The sequence below is a fragment of the Schistocerca americana genome, chromosome 4 (assembly GCF_021461395.2).
Source record: "Schistocerca americana isolate TAMUIC-IGC-003095 chromosome 4, iqSchAmer2.1, whole genome shotgun sequence".
Taxonomy (NCBI): domain Eukaryota; kingdom Metazoa; phylum Arthropoda; class Insecta; order Orthoptera; family Acrididae; genus Schistocerca; species Schistocerca americana.
In genome coordinates, this window is record NC_060122.1 from 252,844,064 (window position 1) to 252,852,712 (window position 8,649).

The window sequence follows — 8,649 nt, forward strand, 5'->3', positions numbered from 1 at the left end:
CTGCTGCACCTTCGCTCCTGTAGCAGCAGCAGCTTTATTCTTCAGTAGATCTCTTTTTACAAAGAAACAGGACATGTCGAAGTATTTACAAGTTCAGACCAATTTAAAATATGCTAATTCAAAAAACACATACATTTACAGAATTCTAGTTACAGACACTCATCAGATTTACTCCTGATATGCTAAACTTTTTTTACAAATAACTTATTAAGTAATGTAATCCCACACTGTTCAGTCTATCCCACTATCAGTCACTGCACACACTATACATACATTGTTTCACTCACTACACACACACACACACAAACACATTGGTAATCTCTGGGCCATTTTCTGTACCACAACTTTCCGTCTGCTCTCCTGAAAAACTGAGTTATCATCCCTCTACAATGAGTGAGATGTTGAGCTCATGAGCTCAGAAAGTGGTGTAAGTATTGTGCAATGCATAGCTTGGGGTAAGTCTTTCTAGGAAAGGAAAAAAGAAGGGAAAAAACACTGTACGAACGTAGGACAATCGTTAGATTTACTCCTGGTATACATTTTTTTTTACAAATAACTTATTAAATAATGTAATGTCACACTGTCCAGTCGTACCTATCAGTCACTGAACACATTATACACACATCGTTTCATAACACTTCACACTCTACACACACAAACACACACACACACACACACACACACAGGTGATCTCTGGGCCATTTTCTGTACCACAGTTCCCCACTTGCTATCCTGAGAAACTGAGTCAGCATCCCTCTATAGTGAGTGAGATGTTCAGCTCAGAAAGAGCGAGAGGTGTTAGTATTGTGCAATGCATAGCTTGGGGGTAAGTTTTTCTAGAAAAAGAAAAGGAAGGAAAAAAACATAGTGTGAAGGCTTTACGTGGAACGTTGTATATTTTGTAATCATTATTATTATGTATTTGTGTAACATTGTTTTTACCAAACCCCTACTCTGTTTTATCAAAGTAATCGTTCAATGTATAAAATGTATTGCATAACTTCTGCTTTTTAGCTGCCTTTTTAAATAAGTGTATATTTGCCATTTCTTTTATCTCTTTTGGTAATTTATTGAACAGTTTTATTCCTTGGCAGAAAACGCTGTTTTGAGTCTTATGTTTATTTTTTCTTGGCAAATGAAGTTGAGTCTACCTCCTGTTCCGTAGTCATGGGGAGAACTGTTTGTGCTCTAATTTCCAACGTTATTTTTGATGTGTACAAGTGACTGGGAAATGTATTCACACGGAACAGTTAAATTCCCCAGTGTTTTGAAAAGATCTTTCCAATGAGCTCGATTACCATTTTTGGTTATGATTCTTATGGCTCACATAAGTAAGGTTCACATACTTAGAACATTTACCAGTACTGCTAATGAGATTTTAATGCAACATTTTGGTTTACTTGAAAATACATTCTGGATTTAAAGTACTTTCTGTGAGATACCAGATGACACAGTGGTTAGTTTATGTGACAGCTACACGATTTTATCACGACACTACTAATGAGTGACAATTTACAATGTTGCTTTTGCGGTGTTTCTGTTTTATATCTGCACAGTTTTTCTGAATTCTTCTGGAAAGTAAAACATGTTCTAGTAGTAACTTTTGTGGTATAGCTACAATGAGACTGCCTTTTCCGTAGCACAACAATACGTTACAGCACAGTACTTTCTTCATCACGGCAATAAGCGTAATAACTAAGATATCTATACGCAAAGCATTTCACTTTTGTTTATCATGAGGTAAGTACATTGGCTTCTGCAGAACTTAGCTTTCGGAGGACAATAACTACGACACTTCCACAGAGATTATCTTACAGCAATACGCACATTTAGCGCTACAGGACACGCATTTCAGTGATTAATTTTGTACTTAAACCATTTATTTTTCAAGATTTTTGAATTACAAAGAAAGTTTTCCGTGATACATTTCATTCCATTGCTGTAATCTGTAACACCTGAGGGTATAATTACATTAATCCTCAGGGTGGTACACGCTTACTTTGTGTATCATGTGTGTGGCAAGCACAAGGAGGGAGCCCAAGCTAATATGCTATTTGCTTGTACAACTTTACACATCGGTACCATATTTCTCTAACACAGAATTACACAGCTATCTGATCATTTAACTGAGAGAGACAAATATTTATTTTACTATGTCATTGACAGATGTTTACGCAATTACACAGTTGGATAACTTCACACTTATGAAATTGTATTTCGTCTGTACTTTGTGAACTGTTCATATTTTTTTGGAACCATTGTGATACCATGAGAGCTTTGAGATATTTGGTATGGGATCATGATTTTTAAAGTACGTTTGAGGTAGATGACACTATTGAAATGAGCAGATAATTTTATTAGGTTTTGAAATTATTGGAGGAAGCTACAACAATTTTGAGATTGGACTGAGGTGTTATGATGTTATTATTATGACTGCGATGTGTATTATACTGTTGAGGTATGTTTATGATCAATAAGCTGATTCTATATGAGAAATCTGATTATTCTACATATTTATTATGATGAAATATTGAAGTGTCAACGCAAGATTGACGTGTCGACGAAAATGTATATGTGTAATAAGGTAAGGAATAATGAGAAGTGGTTGTGAAAACGGATGTTGGAAACCAAGAATCGTACTTTAAGAGTTATGAAATGTGTGTACATGCGTGAATGTATGGATTTTGAAAGCTGTGTCCTTATTTTGTGCATTTGTTCCCCAAAAAACAATGCAATAACTAAGAATTGAGTGTATATATGAATAGTATATAACTAAAAGACACTGTAAGTTACACGCTGATGATAGGATTCTTAGGGCATAACGTAGCTATCGTTATCTCCCCAATCGAACGACCTCCTGTGCTTGCGTGTCGAAGCAAGATGATTCTCATACAGACCTGAACACTTTTGCTTAATTCTATTCTTCTCGTTGGTTCCCACGATAATTGCCGGAGCTGATGAGATATTTTCACACAAACGATTGATACCAAAGACTTCGAGGTCACTGTTAATTTAAAACGGGTTCTACTACTCAAGTATTATTTGGAGGCCATAGAAAAAAACAGGGAAGTCTTTTTAATAAAAAGTAAATTTGTCGCACATGCTCACTGCAAGCCGTCGGTACTACAACGCAATTAAAATGACTTTCAAGTAACATTATGAATTACCGAGATACAAAGAGTCTTACTTTTAGTGGTGACGGAAATAAAGTTCTAAGTCGATCTTCCCACGGACAGAATGGGGCCAGTTCAGTCTTTGCTTCGTCAGTTTACATCACACCTGTTAGGTCACTTGAGTTCCGACTGCAGACGTGATTTGTTGAGTATCTTATTCGTTGTCGCTTTCTTACAGTCATAATGTTTAGCTTGGTGATAGTAGTCTGATGGTCTTAGGATCTTTAAAATTGTGGATCATCACAAGATGAAGGTAATAACCCATCAGTTAATCGATCAGCTAAAGAGAGAAAAAATTGTGGCAGAACAAGTACTGTTTGTAGAGACCTTATGGCGATGTCTCATGAACTAGGTAGTTGACGACGAATGTTCATTGTTCGAGAGTTTCAAACAAATCAAACCCCTCGAAAGGTAACAGCTGTTAAAAAATTTTAATTTGTTAGGTAGGTGGAATGATCAATCTTCCTATTTAACCAGGTTAATTTATGTGGCATTAATTACTCGAAGACGGCATAGGCATTACGATGCCAATGTCAGAAATTACTCTTTCCGATACATTGTCAGAATCAAACGAAATGGTATCAGGAGTGAAAGTCCTGTTTTCCAAAATACCTTCATTGTATTGCATGTAGTAACAAGGGGCAGACTGCAGACTATACAGTCGAATATGACGGATACAGGATTGTATTCCAAAGACGAAAGAGGCATGCATGCTAACCGGCCTTGGAAACTATCCAAAGAAAAGGGGGCAGCAGTTATAAACCACATACGTGCAGTCCAGGGAAGAAAGAGCCACTATGGTGAGGTAAATGCAGACAGACATTATCTTCCAGACGACCTATCAGTAGAAAACGTGCCATGAGTTGTATAAAGAAAAATACCCTGAACTACCTGTTGCATATGAGACCTACCGGAAAATATTTAACAACAAATTCAGTTTATCATGAGGATACCCACGTACTGACACCTGCTCAACAAATGGTAAATTTCGAGTAGAATTAAAATGTCTTAATGCAAAGTGTGGTGTCACCGCCAGACACCACACTTGCTAGGTGGTAGCTTAAATCGGCCGCGGTCCATGTCGGACCCGCGTGTCGCCACTGTGTGATCGCAGACCGAGCGCCACCACAAGGCAGGTCTCGAGATACGGACGAGCACTCGTCCCAGTGGTACGACGACTTTGCTAGCGAGTACGCTGTCGAAGCCTTCCTCTCATTTGCCGAGAGACAGTTAGAATAGCCTTCAGCTAAGTCCATGGCTACGACCTAGCAAGGCGCAATTAGCCTTACATAGTTTGATAGTTATCGTACGAAATGTCTCATCAAGAACGATGTATACAACAAGGATTAAAAGCTAAGTATAAAGCAGCTACGTACTTTTCTTGCTACCATTCATTACTTATCCTGTTCCAGAATTCACGCCCGTCTGCGTTAGATAGCGTGCATTTCGGCCTCCTCTATCTACAAGGTGTTGGCACATTCGCCAACACATCATTGGCGACGATGGAAACGTGTTCTTTCTAATTGCTTACATTTACTTGTGTCATGGCTTCGCCAGATGTACTGTCCGAATTTTATCGCTTGCAGAATCAGCAGACGCAGGCGTTATTGGATGCCCTTGGACAGCTCGTCCAGGGTCAACGTGCCATTCAAACCGATGCGGCAGCCGCCGCTTCATCGCTGCCGCCGTCACAACATGCAGTTGCACCGCAGTTTCGCCAGTTTGACCAAACCCACGAGACCTGGACTGAGTGGTCACGCCAGTTTGGATTTCATCTCGCCGCCTACAGAATTCAAGGTCTTGTGGCGGCGTGCAAACGTAGCGTGTGATAGTGAAACTGTTTCCCCGACGCGACGTAGCAGCTCTATCCTACGATGAAATTTTGTCGGCATTGGACGCCTATTTCAAGGAAACAGTTAATGTAGTTGCAAAAAGGTATATGTTTTTTCGTACAAAACGTACGGCCGGTCAAACTAATAGGGAGTGGGTTGCAACTTTGCAAGGCCTTATTAGGGATTGTGCGTTTGAATGTGACTGTGGCCTTCCTTATTCAGATACAATGGTACGTGATGCAATTGCACAGAACGTTTCTGATGTTCGCATACGGGAGCAAATTTTGAAACTAGTTAATCCCTCCCTTCAACAAGTGATAGACATATTGGATAGACAAGACACACTTGACTGTGCTCAGGAATCTTTTGAAACTTCGCCAGCCGGTGTGCCGCGCCAGCACACAAATGCAGTGAAATCATGCCCGCGGTGTGCTACTAGACATTCGCGTGAACACTGCCCGTCACGCCAAGCTATTTGCTCTTTCTGTAATAGGAAAGGACATGTTCAAAGTGTTTGCCAAAAAAAGCTCAGATCAGACAATCACAACCATTCCAGGCCCTTTGCTTCGCGCCGGAATCGAACCAAGGACACTCAGGCTCGTGGACCTTCGCCCATGGACATTCATGTAGTTACTTCCACCCCGTCCAGTGCCACTTTCTCTAACAGTGACTGTGTTCGTCCCACAAAAAGTGTGCGTCGACGTCGCCGGAAATCACGTCACTTAGCAAGTGATTCTGTACCAGTGTCTGTTCAAATTGCACAAAACAGTCGCTCTTGTCGTCAGCAGGACAATAAACTTTTTTAGGATTTGGACATTCATGGCAAGGTCATACCATTCCAGCTCGATACCGGAGCTGCAGTTTCATTGCTCAATCACGACACGTACAAACAACTGGGCAAACCTCCGTTGCGTGCCGCAAATGTTCAGCTAAAAAGTTATTCAGGACAGCTTATCCCTGTGTTAGGACAGTGCACTCTTCTTGCAACATACAAGGGACAAACAAAACTTGTGTCATTTTACGTTCTTCGTTCTTCTATTGCAGTGAACTTGTTTGGTTTAGATTTATTTCAATTGTTTAACATGTCTATAGTAAATCAGGTCCTATCAGTGAATCCGACTGTGCCTTCCGCCAGTGTTTCTCGACTATGTGAAGAATTTGCAGACATTTTTGCTCCGGGCCTTGGTTGCGCTAAGAACTATGAAGCACATTTGGAACTGAAAGTCAACGCGCAACCGAAATTTTTCAGAGCGCGCAATGTTCCTCACGCATTGCGTGATGAGGTCGCAAGAACATTAAACGATTTAGAATCACAAGGTGTAATTGAACGTGTGCAAGCTTCTCTCTGGGCCTCACCCTTAGTAATTTTGCCAAAACCTTCCGGAAAACTGAGACTTTGTGTGGACTTCAAGGCAACAGTGAATCCACAACTCGTGATTGCAACTTTTCCCTTACCCCGCCCGGAGGACCTTTTTGATAAACTGTGCCCGGGTAAATACTTTTCGAAGTTGGACCTAGCAGATGCGTACTTGCAAATCCCAGTGGACGCCGAATCCCAGCGCGTCTTGGTGGTTAACACGCATCTTGGTTTGTACCGATTCACAAGACTGCCATTCGGGTGTGCATCCGCCCCTGCATTGTTTCAGCAATATTTACAAACTGTTTGTGCGTCGGTCCCCACTGCTGCGAACTATCTGGACGATATTGTGATCTCCGGAAAGACAGCCGACGAGCATTTCGCACACCTACGAACATTATTTCAGGTATTGCGACAAAATGGTCTTCGCTTGCGGAAGGACAAATGTGTGTTTTTTGCTCGTGACTTACCATACCTGGGACATGTCATCAATGCCCAAGGCATACATCCGAGTCCAGAGCACCTCCGTGCCATACAAGATTTGCCTTCGCCGCAGAATGTGAAGCAGCTACAGAGTGTGTTGGGTAAAATTAACTATTATCATCGCTTTCTGCGCAATGCCTCTTCCATTTCAGCTCCGCTTCATAGCTTACGCCGTAAGGGTGTTCCGTTCGTCTGGAGGACGGGATGCGAACGAGCCTTTCGCCAGTTGAAATCGGCGTTGCTTTCTAATACTTGCCTTACGCCATTCGATCCCCATAAACCCCTTTTGTTGATGGTAGATGCATCGGATTTCGGGATCGGTGCTGTGCTTGCGCACGAAGTTGGCTCGCATGATCGTCCTATTGCCTTTGCGTCAAAATTGCTCTCGTCTGCGCAAAGAAATTATTCACAGATAGAGAAAGAAGCTTTGGCTCTCGTCTTTGGTGTTACAGAGTTCCATGATTTCTTGTATGGTCGTCACTTTACCATCATCAAAGACCACAAACCTTTGACGTCGCTTTTTCATCCGAACAAGCCTGTACCTCCGCGTACAGCGCAGAAATTCATTCGCTGGTCTATTTTCCTCTCGCAGTACCGCTACGATATCTTGTATCGGTCCACTACTAAGCACGGAAACGCCGATGCGTTGTCCCGTTTGGCTGTTGCTGAGGATAAAGCATTCGATTCTTCCGAACTTGCTTGCATGTTCATTGATTCGGAAACCGATGAAGTGGTCGAATCGTTTCCGATTGATTTTCGTCGTGTAGCTACAGCCACAGCTGCTGACCCGGTCCTTGCTACCGTTTTGCGTTTTGTTGCTACGCAATGGCCTTTGTCAAAGTCTCGGATCGAGGATCCGTTGGTTCGCCGATTTTTTGCTCACAGGGAGAGACTTTTTGTTCGACGTGGTGTTTTGTTGTTGCGTTCTGATAATGACCAGTCCAGAGTCGTGGTCACACGTTCGTTACAGTCCTCTGTTTTACGGCTTCTTCACCAAGGACATTGGGGTATAGTGCGAACGAAACAACTTGCTCGTCAGCACTGTACTTGGTTCGGAATCGATGCTGCGATTACGAATATGTGTTCTTCTTGCATGGCGTGTGCCGAACAACAATCCGCACCGCCGCGGAAAGTCTTTGCATGGCCGAAAGCCACTTCCCCTTGGCAACGCTTGCACATCGATTTTGCTGGTCCATTCTGGAATGCTCGATGGATGGTTCTGGTCGATGCCTTCAGTAATTTTCCTTTTGTTGTCCGGATGTCTTCCACGACGTCCTCCGCCACCATCGAAGCGTTGTCTGCTATGTTTTGCATTGAAGGTCTTCCAGAAACTATTGTTTCCGACAATGGCCCACCATTCCTGTCCGCAGAATTTCAGTCATTCTGCAAGGCCAATGGTATTCAACATCTGACGTCCGCACCGGTTTCGCCTCAGTCAAACGGTGCCGCTGAACGATTGGTCCGGACTTTCAAGTCACAGATGTTGAAGTCGAAAGAGTCGCATTCTCGGGAGGACGCGTTATTGCTCTTTTTGTCCTCGTATCGCTCTCAGCCCCGAGATGGTCGCTCGCCGGCTGAGTTGCTCCACGGTCGTCCTCATCGAACCTTGATGTCTTTGCTGCATCCGCCGCATCAGGTTCCTGTGCAGCGGCAGACTTGTGCTTTTGCTCCAGGCGACGTTGTATTCTTTCGCAATTATCGAGGTTCACGGCGTTGGCTCGCAGGGCGCATTCTTCGCTGCCTCGGCCGCGCGATGTATTTGGTTTTGGGGGCCTCTGGTGAGGTGCGTCGGCATCTCAATCAG